This window comes from Antedon mediterranea, chromosome 7, assembly GCF_964355755.1.
Source record: "Antedon mediterranea chromosome 7, ecAntMedi1.1, whole genome shotgun sequence".
NCBI lineage: Eukaryota > Metazoa > Echinodermata > Crinoidea > Comatulida > Antedonidae > Antedon > Antedon mediterranea.
In genome coordinates this window covers 14,939,329-14,957,398 of record NC_092676.1, presented here as the reverse complement: position 1 = coordinate 14,957,398, position 18,070 = coordinate 14,939,329, and positions in this window count along the sequence as shown.

Sequence of the window (18,070 nt, the reverse complement as noted above, 5' to 3'; positions counted from 1 at the left end):
ATAGGATAAAATACAGACAATATGACAACTATCAGAAATTTCTGGATGGATTACCTCATTAAATATGGTCCAGATAAATAAATAAAATAAATCGATGAGTAGAATAAACTTAATACAGTTCTATGTACCCCATCATTTCTAACAACGAACAGCAGAGTACAGTATTTCACACCTAGATATGTGTAGCTTTCACCAGATTCGATTCGATTCAATTTATTAATTTTTAGCGGGGCTAGTGAAGTGCAATTCTTTCGGAAATCAATTATTATTTCTTTGATTTTTTTTTATTTAGCGGGAGGCAATTTATCTTATACCAATTGGAAAAGTATTTATTTCAACTGAAGTCAAAATTGTACAATTAACAGTTTTATTTCTAAAAATGAAAACCAAAAAATAGCATTGATAAAATCGTTGAATTTGGTCTAGTACCAGGTCTAAAGCTAAACAAAGAAAAAACCAATGCCATGTGGTTAGGGCGTTGGAAAAACAGAAGAAGGACAAAAATGTGTTCAACATCAATTGGGTGTACAGTAGTTTTAAGATTCTAGGTATACATGTTGGCCATGACAAAGAAATATGTTTTACTAAAAACTGGTCTGAAAAAATTCAATCTTTTAAAAAAATGCTTGATACATGGCACAAAAGAAACCTCTCGATATTTGGCAAAGTTATGATTTTAAATAAAAACACGTTAGCAAAGTTAATCTACAACGCAAGTATTATAGATACCCCTGAATGCGTTTAAATGAAGTCGATAAAATTGTATTCGACTTTATTTGGAATAATAGAACAGAAAAGATAAAAAGATTAACATTAATCAATGATTTATAAAAGTGGTGGAGTAAATGCTCCAGACTCCAGATCTCAAGTCAAGGCACTACAAATGTCATGGCTTAAAAGATTAAACAATGATTACACATTAAAATGGAAGGAAGTGTTTACCTAAAATGTATTTTAACAAAATAGGTCCAAGAGAGGTTATTGAAAATATATCAAATGTAAAATATAAAGAAACACATTACAGTAGTATGCCTTTATTATATAAATCAATGTTAAAGTATTTAGCTGAATTCAATCAATATTCTGTTAAAATGTCACTTTCCTATGAACAAATTATAGAACAACCTATATTAGACCGGCAGCCCAGAGACATTTGGTTAGATGAGCTAGGTACCAATATCTGACTATTTAAGTGTGTTGGGGGTCACTTGAAGTCAATGAAAATGGGAGTCTGCCGGGTACCCCTGCTGCGTCTAGACCGGGGGGACCCCGAAACGTGCTAAAAAATCGGCCCAGGTTAGATGAGAGAGATACCACCTAATTTTACCACCATGGGATGCCCATTGGCATCCTTATACCAGTATCACAAACGACAGACTTTTTCTCTGCTGCAAAAGGCCCGCCAGACCCCCCGAGGGAGGGCCTAAAATGGGGTTAGCATAGATGAGTGAGGTACCACTCAAAATTAATGCCAAATGAACAAGTTGTGTTCATACAATACTAAATGGATAACAACAGACTAATTGTCTGCTGCACCGCAAGTGCCACCCACCCTAAAGTTAGACTAGAGGCCCCCCTTCCCCTAACTAGCCCAGCTTAGATATTGTAGATACCACCAGCAACCAATGTTATATGATTTAGCACATTGTAAGAAATACCAAATGACCTATTACAGACTATCTGTACACTGCCTTGGCCCTGGCAGACCCCTCTAAAGTTCGACTAGAGACCCCCCTTTCCCCAACTATCCCAGCTTAGATATTGTAGATACCACCAGCAACCAATGTTATATGATTTAGCACATTGTAAGCAATACCAAATGACCTATTACAGACTATCTGTACACTGCCTTGGCCCTGGCAGACCCCTATAAAGTTCGACTAAAGACCCCATTTACCCCAAGTATGGCTAGCTTAGATATTGTAGATACCACCAGCAGCAAAAAAAAAACACCTAAAACATTTAATTGAATAAAGTTTAACTTTAATCGAACTAACACAAAACAATTGAAAATATATCACATCAATGACGAGAAAATGACCATTACCATTTTAAAGGGAAAAATAGTTCAAACTTATATAAGCCAAATATAAACAAGTACGGATTCTGGTAAATTTAGCATTCCTGCTAGAATTGTGAGGATCTGGAATTCCTTGCCTTTGAATGTCAAAGATACATCCGTCTGTAACTCTTGCGACCTATTTTTTAAGAGAAAGCTTAGTAATCACCTCAAATTCAGGATTGTAGTAACTTAATCAAAAGTGATTTGATTAATTAATAGTTGGTAATTTTAAATGCTGTATATTATAATCTTAATCCTCTATATATATTTATATATATAAATCCAAAGGCAAATAACTGAAAAAATGACAATGCTGTGGGTATCAGTGGGTGAATCTCAATGAAGATACAAAAAAAAAGTGAAAAGCTAAATCAAAACGATAAAGTAAAACAGCCAGAAACGTTAGCAGAGCTTTCGGGCAACACTAGCCCTTCATCATTGCAAGTGAAGGATAAGAACTGGCAAGTACTGCCTGGGTGGACAGGAATAAAAGAAATACAACAAAAGGAGACAGGGTGGAGTCTGAATAAGAGTAGAAAACAAAGAAGGTAGCTTGGTAGAGATACAGTATAAACCATTTTGGAATGAAACTAAAAAACAGCTTAAATGGTGGTTAATATTGAAACTTAAATTTTGGTAGACAATGGAATAATTTTACCAACCTGGGAGTATGTTCTAATGTTAAGTACAAAAGGTTTTGTGGTTTTAAGTTGTAATTCCCAGTGGTTTTCCTTCTGAAATTTGCAATCGAGTGACCAGCTGAATTAAAATGTTCGGCTAGAGGTTGATCAAGCTTTAATGTTTTGATAGCTGATCTGTGTTGTGTCATTCTCATACGGAGAGTGTATTTTGTTTCTCCGACGTACTGTTTGCCACAAATATTACAGTATATGAGATAAATGACGTTTTTGGTTAGACAATTAATTGATTGTCTTATCCGAAAAATGCGGCCAGTTTGGTTACTCTTAAAATTTTCAGTAGAATCAACCAATGAACAAGTTTTGCAAGATTTGCCGTAAAAGGTGACTGCCCAAATTTTGACTGTCATGAGAGTTAATTTCACTCTTAAATTTGGATCTGACTAATATATCACGAAGGTTGGGAGGTCTACGAAATGCAATAATGGGTGGTTCCGGAAAAACAGTCCTGAGACGTTCTGTGGACTGTAGAATGGGCATATGTTTCTCAATAAATTAATAACCCGTAATGGAGGCAACCTAGGGTGATAGGTTGTGACCAATGGCACTCTGGTCGAACTTTGCTGACGTGGTTTGTACGTCAGTGTTTGACATCGAGGAATATCTTTTGCTTTCTTTATAGTAGTTTCGATGTATTCCTTCTTGTAATTTCTATTCCGGAGATGTCCGGTTAGTTCTTCGGTACAATTCTGAAAATCTAAATCTGAAGAACAGATACGTCTGATACGTAATGCTTTACTGTTCGGTATGTTTTTAGTACAGTGTTGGGGATGACAACTGCTAGGGAGCAGGTACATATTTTTATCAGTGGGTTTACGGAATAGGTCAGTTTTGAGAGTACCATTTTCTATGGTCACTATAGTGTCCATAAAATCAACGCTACTAGTGGATTTGGTAACTGTAAATCTTAGGATCGATGGAGTGTTTTTTTACCATCACAGAAACAGATTTGGCCACCTTATCCGCAATTTCTGGGGTGGGTTCCGTTGTGAGTTTACGATATATAATGAAGCTGTCTGAAGGATTCCTCTTAATAAAATTTGATGTCCATAGCAACAGTGGCAGAACCTTTATCAGCGGGTTTAATGATGATAGCTGACGCAATTTGGCAATGGCCTGCCTCTCTTGTTTTGAGAGATTGTCACATTTATCTGGACTCGGGACGTAGTTTTGAACGATTTTTAGGTGGATTCCAGGAACTTTTTGGTTTAAATTTGTTAATGTTGCCTTCGTTTTGCGTGGTGCTGCTGTCTGAATCAGCAAAATATTCACGTAATCGCAATATTCTAGAGGAAGACTCTATATCCAAAGATAGTTGTTGTGCGCCGACCTGCCTTGGTTTTGGGCAGAATTTAAGTCCTCGGGAAAGAAGTTTTTTCTCTCCTTCGGAAAGTCGACAATTAATTTCAACAACTGAATCAGAGGTGTTGCTCTGATTCTTGTTATAAGTCCCAACGAACCTACTGCAGGGTTTCCTAAAAGCCCGGCTGAAGTCATCCGAAGGTAGAGTCATTTGTGTTGAAATGACCAAGTCTGCAGGTAGACCAAATTTGTGATGTTCCCTTCGGGCCATTACCGTTGATTGTTTACGACAGTAGTCATTGGCGATAATCCTGAGTTTTTTTTAAAACTAGGATGCAGGAAGTTCTCTTTTCAACTTCTTAGTTCTAGAGTGAATTTCAACGTCAAACTCAGTGAGGATTTTGCGGCAATTGCCAATTTGGATCTCATTGAGATCTCTAATTTTGTTCAAATACCTTTTTTTAATAGATACAGTACTACATATCTACATAAATAAAGTACATAAAAATAAACTAAAATTATATATATTTATAATTTTTGTTTTAAAATATTTTTTTCGATCGAGATACGGTATTGTTCAGTCTATCTGAAGATCGTTTAACGTGAAACACCGTGTAATAAACGTCCGTGTTCCATCTACTTTATAAAAATATATATTCGCTCTTGATTCAAATTGAGCACGTTTGCAGCCTCAACGCATCTATATAAATATATATATATATATATAAATATGAATACAGGATTAAGATTATAATATACAGCATTTAAAATGACCCACTATTAATTAATCAAATCACTTTAGATTAAGTTACTACAATCATGAATTTTATTAGGGTGATTACTAAGCTTTCTCTTAAAATATGTCCAAGAGTTACAGACGGATGTATCTTTGACATCCAAAGGCAAGGAATGCTAAATTTACCCGAATCCATACTTATATATATTTGGCTTATAATATATAATAATTGAAACTCTTAAACTATTTTTCCCTTTAGAATGGTAATGGTCATTTTATCGTCATTGATGTGATATATTTTCAATTGTTTTGTGTTAGTTCGATTAAAGTTAAACTTTATTCAATTAAACATGTTGTTTTGGGTGTTTTTTTTTTGCTGCTGGAGGTATCTACAATATCTAAGGTAGGCTATACTTGGGGTAAATGGGGTCTCTAGTCGAACTTTAGAGGGGTCTGCAAGGGCCAAGGCAGTGTACAGATAGTCTGTAATAGGTCATTTGATATTGTTTACAATGTGCTAAATCATATAACATTGGTTGCTGGCGGTATATACAATATCTAAGTTGGGGTTGGGGGGGGGGGGGTGTCTCTAGTCTAACTTTAGAGGGGTCTGCCAGGGCCAAGGCAGTGTACAGATAGTCTGTTATAGGTTATTTGGTATTGTTTACAATGTGCTAAATCATATAACATTGGTTGCTGGTGGTATCTACAATATCTAAGCTGGAATAGTTGGGGATAGGGGGGGGGGGTCTCTAGTCTAACTTTAGAGAGGTCTGCCAGGGCCAAGGCAGTGTACAGATAGTCTGTAATAAGGTCATTTGGTATTTCTTACAATGTGCTAAATCATATAACATTGGTTGCTGGTGGTATCTACAATATCTAAGCTAGGCTAGTTGGGGAAAGAGGGGTCTCCAGTCTAACTTTAGAGGGGTCTGCCAGGGCCAGGGCAGTGTACAGATAGTCTGTAATAGGTCATTTGGTATTGCTTACAATGTGCTAAATCATATAACATTGGTTGCTGGTGGTATCTACAATATCTAAGCTGGGCTAGTTAGGGGAAGGGGGGCCTCTAGTCTAACTTTAGGGTGTCTGGCACTTGCGGTGCAGCAGACAATTAGTCTGTTGTTATCCATTTAGTATTGTATGAACACAACTTCTTCATTTGGAATTAATTTTGAGTGGTACCTCACTCATCTATGCTAACCCCATTTTAGGCCCTCCCTCAGGGTGTCTGGCGGGCCTTTTGCAGCAGAGAAAAAGTCTGTCGTTTGTGATACTGGTATAAGGATGCCAATGGGCATCCCATGGTGGTAAAATTAGGTGGTATCTCTCTCATCTAACCCGGGCCGATTTTTTAGCACGTTTCGGGGTCCCCCCGGTCTAGACGCAGCAGGGGGTACCCGGCAGACTCCCATTTTCATTGACTTCAAGTGACCCCCAACACACTCAAATAGTCAGATATTGGTACCTAGCTCATCTAACCAAATGTCTCTGGGCTGCCAGTCTATATGGGGCAACAACTTGATAACACACAATGGTTTCTCACTCCTCTATAGGTTTTGGATTGGATCTGGTATAACAAAGATGAAACATATTATAATTGATAACAGATTTCTTAATACAAATGAATTACTATTTTTGTTAAATATCAAATCGATTGGATTGCTGAATTTTCATGTCTACTAAAAGCAATACCACGAGAATGGAAAGATATAATCTATTCAAAAATTGATAATGTAAAAGTTAACGAAGTTGTTATATCAATACAGTAAAGTAAAATGAGTTGTAAAAACATTCCTCTCTTTTTTATCAAAAAAAATGTAAAGAACCAATCAAGAGTAAAACAAAGTGGGAAACACATTTTAATATAGAGAACGATTGGTCACAGATAACAAACTTAAACAGCTAAATTTCAAACTATTGCATTGTATTATTCCTACCAATAGAAGGCTCTTTAAATGGAATATTAATAATATAGACACTTGCAATGCAATGTAATAGAAGATGATGATGATGATGAGTGCTGTTCCGCCGTACCACGCCGAGAATGTTAAAGAGTCGCCATCCAATCGAGTTTGAACAATACCATGAAAGCCCCAGTGGTCTAATGGTTAGGACATCTGCATATCAAGCAGGCGGTCCGGGTCCGAGTTCGAGTCTCGGTTGGGGCGACTTTTTCTCATTCTCACAGATTTCCTCATCTTTATCGTTTCAAATTAATTAATTAAATTTCAGTATATCATCGGGCGGTTTAGAATTAATGTTCTTTGCCTGATGTGTTTATATATATAATATATATATATCTGACCGAATTGTTTCGATCAAATCGTACAAAAGATAAAAGAAAGTACAAGAAAATAACAGAACAGAATAACAAGGGAATATATATTTGGATGAAGTGTAAAATCATTGTATTGATCATTTGATAATGAAATGAATAAAATAGTGGTTAACGCCACAAAAGAGAGAAAAAAAAGCATTTATTTCATAATAATATTCTGTTTCACTAACTCTACTCTTTAATAGGCTAACTATGGCGGTTTCATCAGCATATTTTAATTAGTGTATGTTATTAATTTTCGACTTAGTCGTTAGTGTAGGCCTACAGTATAAATAAAAGGTGCTTAAAACACATCCTTGTGGTGATCCAATGTTAGTATTGGTCACACTTGAATGATAGTTTTCAAAAGATACATTATGTGTTCGATTAGGACTACATAAGCAAATTTCGATCCACTTAATTATGAACGGATTCACCTCTAACTTAATTAACTTATTTATTAAAATGGCGGGTATTAAATGCTTAGGAGAAGTCAGCAAAGGTTACTCTCGCATAACATCTTAGATTATTCGTATGCTGGTTGAACAGTTGGGTGATATTGGCATAGATAGTGAAGAAAGTAGTTGAAAGGACACAACCTTGTGGGGCACTACAACAATCTGATATAACATTATTTACTCGAACTTTCGGCTAAAAATCGCTGGATTAATTGTATCATCATATTCACTAAAACATGAGTTGAATAGTGTTGAATGCAGCAGAAAAGTCAACAAATAAACTTTTAACAAATACGTTTGAGAGTACATTATGTAACAACAATGTAATGATAGCACCATCATTGTTGCCAGTGTAAGCAAATCATTGAACTTTCAATCAATCTTTGAGAATAATAGATTTTACTTTACTTTATTCAAAGCACTTGGTAATTGGGCAAATTGTGGAAGTCCAAATCCAATGTGAATGTTAACGACCAATTAAAAAGAAATGAAAAATATCATGATCCGAAGACTCAAGCTTCCTAAACATTAGAATTATACTAGAATATTAGAATGTCGATCGAGGATACTATTTCTTCTGGTGGGTTGATCAATGTTGGAGCCCAAGCGGGTTATACATAAATGTGATATGGTAATTTGCTAACTGTGTAAAAGAATACTAACTGCACAAATAATGAATGTTTGAGTGGAATGGTACAAATAATGGCATGAGGTGAATGATGAAAGGTTATACAGTATTTCAACTCGGCTTCGCCTTGTTAAAATATAACCTTTCATCATTCACAGATTGAAAAAGCTAGGCCTCGGGCTGATTCACATTGAAACAGTATACATACATTTTGTTTTTTTGTGTGTAAATATATGGTTTTCTTTATAATATATTGAATTATAATATTTATCTGGATTTATAAACACACCTACTGCAGTGTTAATTATTAAAATCCTAGGCTTAGCTAAGGCCTAGCCTAGAGGCTAGAAATGCAGCGACACCATTACGAAACTTTGACAACTGGAACTGATCTAGGCTAATTGTGTTTTATCCCCAAAGATTCAACGTCTTGTAGAGATGTTTCCCTTAATTAATCAAAATCATACAACTAAAAGCTAATTTGAATGCTTTTTAGGGGGGTTTAAATTAGTACATATATCTATATCACGGTAGCGGAACGATTCGGCCTTGAGACGATTCGAAATCTTTCCGGGCGTGTACTATTTTGGCGACTAGACTATCATAGACGAGGTTTGCAGGCGGTGCTACATTCTCCCATCCCACCTTCCCCTTTTCACGAAAGTAGTGCTTGTTAAAAACGCAATGAAACACTAGCATAAATTGCAGCCAACAACAGGATATTGGTTAATTTACCCAAATAAATTGTCATTTATAATACATGTTTGTTAGACAGGTTGACCTCCTTTATAGTCGCGTGCAACGGCATTGAGTGTATTCCTTATGGCCAGGAATCGATGCGGTTATGTTTTCACGGTGCGCAATAAAAAATTACGCGGTCTAATCACGTTTGTAATCATATCTTCATAAGCATGAATCACAATTAAATAAAATTTGATACTCATAAATTTCAGCTCATATTTCATCATTGGCAATACAATTACGTGCGTAGCACAAATAACGCATGCGTACGCGCACTTACAATTTCAAAATTCTATCTATCTCCAATGTAATTGTGCACAGTATTTTTTTTGTTTTATGTTTTGTATTGAATTTTGTTTGTTGATATGCATTGTTGACGTGGGTTTGGTTAAGCACATCTTTTGATTTTTAAACTTTTGCTTTACCTCGACAGCCCCGTTCAAGGACGCATTCTTCAGACATCCATCCAATAGACGGTTAGTTCGTTCCATGTTATTTGTACAAGTTTATCTGGTTTTTACTACTCCTGTCCGTGGACATTAATATAAACCCAGTTCCACGCGCCCTGAAATGCCCATGCAGAGTTTGTAATAAAGCAGTAAAATGGAAGCAGCAAGCTATAGAATGTGAAGATTGTAAAGTATGGTATAGGAATGTTTATCTATGGGTGATGAGGTTATTGAGGTCATACAAAACAATGCATCTTATAGTTGGATATGCATCACATGTGGTTTGCCAAACTTCTCTTCAACAATATTCAACATCACAGAGAGCCTTGAGATGACAAACCTGTTCGATCCGTTAACACAATTAAATATAGCAGTCTTGATTCATAGATTTAGACAATTTTCAGCCTATAAAGCCCCACCTCGAGTCCAAAATCTAATCGTACTCGTTGCAAAGGTTAAAGTAAGCGGAAAAATTATTAACTTAAATTGTCAAAGTGTCAAAGCAAAAAACGATTCGTTTAACGTGCTACTAGATACCGAAAATCCCGACATTGTTACTGGAATCGAGTCATGGCTAAACAAAGACATCACCAATGATAAAGTGTTTTCACCCAACCATCTATCTATCAAGTATTCAGACGGAATAGAGTGGGAGAGGACTCATAGCCGTCACAGATGAAATGGTTGCCAAAGAGGAGACTGATTTAAACACTAACTATGAGAGAATATGGATAAGCATACGTGTTCAGGGAGTAACTTCTCTATACGTAGGAGTGTTCTATCGGTCACAACAAACCAATACCGATTGCATTAATCAGCTAGACTGCGCCCTGAGAAAGATTGCACCTAATGCATATATATGGCTATTAGGAGACTTTAACCTCCCTGACATCGATTGGGACAATTTTCGTGGTGGTTCTTACGCTGGTCCCAGCAAGGCAATGATTGAAATTGCACTAGACCACAATTTACAGAACCAACCGGATTAAATAATATATTGGACTTATGTTTCACATCAGTCCATCTTTTGTGGAAATCTCCAAAGTTATACCAGGAATAAGGGAAAATGAAGCAGTTACTGTCTCAGTAAACTAGTACGACCAATTAAAAGAAATATATATAAATATATATAAGAAAGCAAATTACAACCGACTTAATGACCGATTCATAGACCTAAACAATAAACTCACTTCGGAATATGTCAACACTAAGAACTGTTTACCAAGCTTAATTTCTGCATACAAAGGGCCATGGGTGAATTCATACCGTCTAAAATGTCATCCTCTAGATGGAAGCTACCCTGGATTAACAACTCCATTAAACGTGAAATATGTAAGAAAAAGCGACTATACAAGAAAGCCTGGAAAATAAATCATTTATCTGCATAGGACGTATTAAAAAACACCAAAGAAACACACACAGGAAAATCAGGAAAGCCAAAAGAGAATACATTCACAAAGTCATAGCCTTGCGAGTAACAACACAAAGTCCTTTTAGAATTTCATAAAATAAAAAAAACAAGAAGTATTTAGCTTCTGGACCAGATGCTATTCCAGCTAGAATAATAAAGGTAATGCGCTGAAACACTTGCACCGATTTTGATAAAATTGTATCAGAAGTCATTGGATACTGGCTGTCTTCCAAAAGCCTGGCAAGATGCTAATATCACCCCACCATATAAAAAGGGCGATAGATGCAACTCAGGTAATTACAGACCTGTTTCCTTAACATCGATTCCTTGCAAAATACTTGAACCATCATATCATGACAAACATAATATCCTGACGAATGTTCAAGATCGTTTTCGCAGAGGCCACTCTTGCGACACTCAAATAGCAGCATTAATTGATGATCTTGCGAAAATACTAGATGGAAAAGGACAAGCAGACCTGATAATTATAGACTTCAGCAAGGCCTTTGACTCAGTCCCTCATTAGCGACTTCTTAAGAAATTACATCATGCAGGGGCAGACATAGTATCTTGAATTGAATTGATAGTTTCATTACGAATCGACACCAACAAGTTGTGCTCGAAGGAAAAACTTCATCTAAAACTAAAGTCACTTCCGGGGTACCCCAAGGTACAATTCTTGGTCTACTTCTGTTCCTGACCTACATCAACAACCTACCACCCAATGTCAACTCTAAAGTGAAGCTGACTGCATTCTTTACAACAAAATTTCAACTATTGAAGATACTGACAAATTGCAATTGCAAGCAGACTTGAGCGCTTTGATGAAATGGGAAAAAGATTGGCAAAAGAGGTAAAACATCATCCTTACCTAGGTGTTGAACTCAGTCATGATTTAAAATTGTCAACCCATATAAACAAAATTACCAATAAAGCAAACAAAATGCTGGGATTGCTGAAGAGAACCTATACTATTGTAGCAGAAACACCAAAACCATAGCGTATAAGTCTCTAATCCGACCTAAGCTCGAGTACTGTTCTGCTATTTTGGACCCATATCATAATCAGACAGAGATAAGCTGGAAAAGATCCAAAACAGAGCAGCTAGGTTTGCAGCTAAGGACTACAGTAGAGTATCAAGTATTACCGCAATGCTGACCTATGATTAGAAAAATTACATCTCGTAGAACCAAATGGCGCCTTGTTACGAAGAAACCTGAGAACTTATACCCCATGTAATATCGTCGAATATCGCCAATCAACGAATTATAACATCACGACTAGACATTTCAGTACTGGAAAATATAGCAACCAATAAAGATTGTAATCGTTACTCGCTCTATCCAAAGACAATTCCTGAATGGAACCAGTAAGACCGGAACATTAAAATTCCACCAAATATTGCCACTTTTAAAGACCATCGGAACACTATTGACATCGAAAGTATTTTTTCTCAAAAGCACACTTCGCTATAAATTACTATTTTTGCACATGACCCTAACCAACGTACGCGATAACCAGAGATGGTGTTTGAACGTCACAGACAGATACTGATGCCCATAAAACGCTGTCTTCTTCTTTAGACCGAAACGATGTGTCGCGGAAGTTAGTTTCACAAGATGTAATAATGTATTAATTATACCAATTAGGCCTATATGGTATTTAATTGAATAAACGCCCCATATCTCCCCAATAAATCATCGTCCTCTTCACCCTCCCAATCAACTAATAAACGTCCATCCACATACATTTTTTTATACACATAATATTTTCATATCTAGGGAATTTACATTACATTTATAAATGTTACATATTATTTAAACTAAAACATTGAACGCATCCCTCGAATAAGCACCCCTAAAATGAACTCTGCCTCCCACCTCCACCGTAAAAAACCTACTAAACAATCACAAAAACGGTATTTTAAAATGTTATTAATCATCACACTGTGAAACAGAGGGGTTTAGTTTTACGAATATCAAGCATTTCAATTAATGGTAACCGCCCTCCGAAAACGTCCAGACCAGAATTGTCACAACATTTTTACCCGAGTCATTAACATTCCGAGAACCAACGTCTACACTTCCTAGAGGAGGGAGGGGGAGGGGGAGGGGGCGGGGAGCTAATAATTATCTATATCTCTATTTTCCCCTATGTTTTGTTTAAGGATTATTGAGTTTGAAAAAAGGAAAGAGGCATAAAACATAGGTTAAACATGTTGTTAAATTACTGTCCATTCACATGACAATTGAAGGTAAGACATTATATGTGAATAAACGCTGCTTGTCTATAAAGGTCACATACTAAATTATAATAACTATTGGTTAGTGCGCATGTTCCAAATATTTCGATTTCGGAATGCCGAATCTCTTATAATTAATTTACAGCAGAAAGCATTGCATGGATGACTGAGCACATTCAAAATAATTATGTATTCATCTTTATGTCACAACTACAACAATATCATAAACAAATAAATATTTCCTTCGTAGATCTATAATTTTAACTGAATTAAAAGTGTTAATTACATTTAGGCCTACACGTGATTTAATTTGTTTATACCGTAAATTTCAATGAAAATAAATAAATAAATACCATTGGGCCTATAGTAAAACAATCACTAGACAATATAGGCCTATTATATGATTAAAATGTATTGTTGATGATTATAATTATATCTATAATACTAGGCCTAGTAGTAGTGATTTATTTAAGTAGTTGATGGCGGTGGCAAAAGAGAGCGGATAATGAACGTTCGTTAGCTTACCTTATAAAACCGCTGCTTAGCTTAGACTCTCCAATACATCATCTGAATGTTTCTTCCCTGTATGTTAATATTATTTTAACTCGTTCCTTACTTATTTTTATTATTTAGCTGAAATCTCAAGGTTTTAAGTTACTCATGAATTACAAGACTATTTTCGTCGTAATACAGTAATAGTCTATCCAGGGTCTATCGATCAATGCATCTGTACGTGCACACACCATCGGTTCACAAAACACAGAGGGCATAATTGATATCGATGCGAACCTCGAAAGAGATAACATATGATTATGTTAAAGACCCAATTATGGGTATAATTAGCATTACTATATATCATGTATATACGTAGTCATGGCTTAATAGGCATCTACTCTCCATACTCGTTTTCCATACTGTATATTTAAAGTATACAAACTAAGAACTGGATGTTAGAGGAAAATAGAGCATTTATATTATTTTTTGATCAAGTATTAAATAATAATTATAATACACTATTACATGTAATATGTAAATGAAAGGCACTGTCACATTAATCAATCATTTAAAAACATTTGTTAAAATAAATTTTCGAAAACGAAATAGTTAACTATTAATAAATTTGTTCAGTAACTTCAATTAACTACAGTCTGCTACCAAAACATAATTAGGTGATCTTTTAATAAAAAAAAAAGATTATTGTTATTGTACACATTTTTATTCTTCTTCCGTACAGATTTTGTGAACCGATTATTTCAAAAAGTTGAATTTTTACGACCCTAGTTTTAATCCGTTGAAAATTATTAAATATGCTTTTTATATTTGAATTAGGCCTATCATATTGTTCCGAAAACCTCCGGAAATTATGTAGTAAATAAAAAATAAATAAAACACCAGCTAATGTAGAACGGTCAACAGCTAATGTAGTAACAAAAACCATCTCGTAATAAGCGACCATACATCGTAAGCAAACATCCTCGTTAGCGACCACCTCTATTGAACTTCTGTTAAGGGACCGCTTCTCACTTCTCGTAAGAGATCACCTCATCTCATAAAGGACCGCTTCTTTTAATCGATCACCTTTCGTAAGCGACCACTTCTTTTAACGACCACACCTCTCGTAAGTGACCACATCTTTTAAGGGACCACAACCTCTCTCACTCTCTTAAAGGACCACTTCTCATAATCGACCACATCCAGTAACGACCACCTCTTGTAAATGACCACCTCTATTGAACGACCACCATCTCTGTTAAGAGACCACTTCTCATAATCAAACACCTCTCGTTACCTAGATGATCGATTATGAGAAGCGGTCCCTTAACAGAGATGGTGGTCTCTCAATAGAGGTGGTCGCTAACGAGGGTGGTTGCTTACGATGTACGGTCTGTTTTTTGTGAGGTGATCACTTACGAGATTTCCCCTTTTTGAGAGTCGGTTGCTTACAAGAGGTGGATAGAATGATAGCTAAGTAAAAAGATGCATTTGCACATTATTTAGACAAAATATTTTTTTGTTTTCTCTCAGTATTGTTTATTGGCGATGTGTTAGTACAACTTTGCTCCCATTGCAGTGCACGGTAGTGGAGCCCTTGGATTAGCCTTGGGTGGAGGTGCTGATGCTCAACATACTGCCATGAAGTATCTGCGTATACTTTCATGGGGAGCACCGTTGTATTAATGGTGATTTTTGTACCTATCAGTCTCTTTGGAGACCCTTCCAGGGAGTCCTGGTTGAACAATTTTTTATCTCAGTTTCATGGGCCCGTTTCTACTGCCAACCCAAAATATACCGTATAAATATACCGTATAAATATACCGTATATATACCGTATATGAAATTCGTGCACCGTTTCCGCTGCACATACTTCGTGGGTGGGTTGTAAAAAAGTTGGCTTTCATTACCCAAAATTCATTTCGTGAGACGGAAGTATGGATTGACCTCGTGTAGTGAGGTTTTTACCTACTCAAAACGTCGTAGCATTGCTTTCTATTTTAAATCTAATATAATGAGCAGAAGTGGCAACGAATTTACACCGCACATACAAGCACAATCTAGAAATGTCACTATAAATAAACTCTGTTATTCAAATTGAGTTTATATTATGCTATATTATCCTATATTGCCGTTTTAATTTCCATTTTCTATTATACAGTATTTTACCATGATTTTACATCATGTTATTGTCGTGTAAGAACATTCGATTTATTGTAATTAAAATCTCGGTATCTCTTCTGTTGCCATGCAGTCTCCCCCCAACCTTCGCTTCCCCCCACAATTGAATTGCAAAAATAGTGATTTGTTCGGTCCACAGTGACATTTTGATCTGTTGCTTGCTTTTACACGTGTGTTTCAACTTTCAATGCAGCAGAAAAACCAAAACAAACGCGTCGCGCTCTGATAGTTTTTGACCTCGTGTCATGAGTCGGGTCACATTTACGGTATATTTTGAGTGCAGCAGAAACGGGGAACGAAATATACGGTATATTTTGGAATATACCGTATAATATCCACAAACGATGGGGATATTTATGCAGTATATATACCGCAAATATATACGGTATATTTTTTATGAGACCCATTTCTGCTGCCAAAAAATATACCGTATATAAAATATACCGTATATATACGGTATATTTTTGGCAGCAGAAACGGGGCCATGTGAACATTCTTCCTTGTTTCCTGCTCTTTGGTGGGCTGCTCTTGGCGGTGCCTTGGCACCTGCCGCGGGCTATTTTTCTCTGAGCATCCCTGTTGTGCTTACTTAGAATTGGAAAATTATTGCTATATAACTTATATTTGCTTATGACTTTTATGTGCAGTTTTACATGGGTGAATGTTCATTTACTAATTAAACTATTTAAGCCAGAACTTGTTGTATGCGTCTTTATTTATTATTCTATGAGTTTGTTAATTGCCGCAGTCTCCGAGTAGCAAAAATCAAGAATTGGGCTGGGAACACAATTCTATTTTGAGAACGGAGAGGGCGGGTTTTCGACCTCTTTGATCAAGCACCCTCTCTGTTAACACGATCACATTAAGTTGAAGACAATTTTCCCTCCCTCCCGTCCAATATTTAGACACTTATGGCAATAGGGCTATTTTTCTCTGAGCATCCCTGTTGTGCTTACTTAGAATTGGAAAATTATTGCTATATAACTTATATTTGCTTATGACTTTTATGTGCAGTTTTACATGGGTGAATGTTCATTTACTAATTAAACTATTTAAGCCAGAACTTATGTTGTATGCGTCTTTATTTATTATTCTATGAGTTTGTTAATTGCCGCAGTCTCCGAGTAGCAAAATAACATTTTCTACATTAGCTGGCGATAGTAACTACATTAGCTGGCAGGCAATGTCGTTACTAAATAAGCTGTTGACCGTTCCATTAGCTGGTGTTGATTTTGTTTCTACATTAGCTGGAGGTTTTACATTAGCGGTGGATTGTTCTACATTAGCGGTTGTTTCGACATTAGCTGGCGTTTTCTATATTAGCGGTTGTAACAATGGGGCTTCTTTTCGAATGGAATGCTGTAAAATCTGTGCTACTATAATAATATGATTATTTAGACATTCCCTGTCAATTTTACATATTTGCCAACAAAGCAGACAAGAAGGAGAAAGATGCATGCAATCCAAGTTTACCTTGGAAAACAATACATGCAGCTTGATTGTAAGGTACAGTAATGAATATATTGATATAATATCGTATAAGATCGTACACATTTCCATTCCTTTGACGTTCATGATAATACAGTCTCGAAAAGACGTCAGTGGGCTTGATTCCAAGGGCTTATTTTCGAGATTAATTTTGCAAACCAAAGAGGAGGTTTGTTGAGCCGTGAAATGTCCAAAGTAACATTTGTGCAAAGAACTACATTTATGCAAACATCACGTCGTTAAATTTAAAAATGATCAGTTTCGACGTTAAACGTGCAAAAAAAATGGCATGGAAGCAAGATAATTCAGTTTGGTCGATACACGAGGGCGTCAGTCACACCTCATCTACGGGTAGCATTTTAGGCTCGACCATTCAACGTGTATCTGTCTTTTGACAGCCACAGTCTGAACCATTTTAAATGAAGGGTATCCCACCATGACGTGTATATTGGTGCAAACTCACATTGCCTTATGTATGCCGATGATCTGAAGCTGTATCGTCCGAAGCTGATGCCAAGGGTCTTCAGCAGGATCTTGATAGTGTTGCATGGAGTCGGCACTAATGATTGTCTACTAATGCTGGTCTCTCAATGGTAAATCCATGTTTGTTTCCCTTAAACTGAAACCCAAGTGTTTCTCTTATGATCAAAGCAATTATTTTAGACAAAGTTTTAGTTCACAGTGACTAGGAATGTATATTGACAATAAACTTACATTATTGACCACATTAACACAACACTAACACTAACACAATAACAAACCATCCTGCCATAAACAGAAAAAAATGGAAACCAATTGTGGAAAGCGTAATGCCGGAAGACGGAAAACGTTAACAACAACAAACAACATTGACCACATTATT